This window comes from Sinocyclocheilus anshuiensis, unplaced genomic scaffold (genome assembly GCF_001515605.1).
Source record: "Sinocyclocheilus anshuiensis isolate Anshui unplaced genomic scaffold, SAMN03320099.WGS_v1.1 scaffold2216, whole genome shotgun sequence".
NCBI classification, from domain to species: domain Eukaryota; kingdom Metazoa; phylum Chordata; class Actinopteri; order Cypriniformes; family Cyprinidae; genus Sinocyclocheilus; species Sinocyclocheilus anshuiensis.
The window spans coordinates 242631-243879 of NW_015545525.1; the positions used below are offsets into that span (position 1 = coordinate 242631).

Sequence of the window (1249 nt, forward strand, 5' to 3'; positions counted from 1 at the left end):
CAGACAGACAGATAGACAGATAGATGATAGATAGATAGATAGATAGATAGATAGATAGATAGATAGATAATCAGACAGACAGAGAGGTAGATAGAGACAGACAGACAAACAACATGTAAAATTGGTTTTAGTGGCGAATGTGGTTCCCCATATTGCAATGCGTCCAACTCTAACTTCCACTTTCAGTGTAATGAATGGACTTATTCACTACTTTAAAGTCAAATTTTGATCAAGACATTTTTAAACAAATTAGGATTAAATATTATTAATTCTAAATTAAATATGCAAGATGAGATCACATGACAAGCATACCACAGTATACACTGCACACTATGCAGTACACTTCACACATAGCCATAGCATACAGTAAACACTTGAGAGTGCTGACAGACACACACAGTCAACAGGTTTTCTTGAGCGCACACCTGGATCCACTCACACCTGTGGAAATGAGGTGATGTTATGATACGATCACGTCAGATGATTTCTGACAGACGCAGAAGAGCGCCAGTGTGAGAGACGTGTTAATTGTTGCTGAGTGTTTAGCGCTCAGGGCCGCGTGTGTGTTCATATCCGCTGCTGCTGAGAGACGTTTAAACGTGATCCTCCTTCAAAGATTCACATACACATCGTGAGTGTATGTGGCTGTGCTTTATTAAATAATCAGGCTGTGTCAGTGCATTTGATTTGTTTCCCGTCACACAGGCGTGTTTTGTGAGTGCGATCGGGAATTGGACATCCAGACGTTGATGACAGCGGTTTGGATGCAGGTCTCTTACCTCAGCAAAGTCATGATGACTGAAGAGCTTCACGTCCCAACGCTGACGTCAACATGATGAACGAGTCCTGAGTGTGTTTGTCTCTCATGATCAAGACAGAGGCACGGATAGATAGAGACAAACACACTGAACTATGGAACAGATAGACACAGACACAGACACAGACAGACAGACAGACAGACAGAAAGATAAGTAGGTAGATAAGATAGATAGACAGACGGATAGATAGATAGACAGACAGACAGACAGATAGATAGATAGACAGAAAGACAGACAGATAGATAGACAGCTATAGATAGATGGGCAGACGGATAGATGGATAGATAGACAGATGGATAGATAGATAGACAGATAGACAGACAGATAGATAGATAGACAGATCTATAGATAGATGGACAGACGGATAGATGGATAGATAGACAGATGGATAGATAGATAGACACAGACAGACAGACAGACAGACAGACAGA

General features: G+C 41.2%; 1 protein-coding gene across 1 annotated transcript in view; it reads right to left on the reverse strand.

Moving 5' to 3' along the window:
* Window positions 1-833, reverse strand: part of LOC107698284 (differentially expressed in FDCP 6 homolog) — an 8212-nt gene extending 7379 nt beyond the window's left edge. Inside the window, exon 1 of the mRNA XM_016499239.1 lies at window positions 780-833. The gene's annotated coding sequence lies outside the window, so the exon portion shown is untranslated. The remainder of the gene's footprint in view (window positions 1-779) is intronic.
* Between the last annotated feature and the right edge of the window lie 416 nt (window positions 834-1249).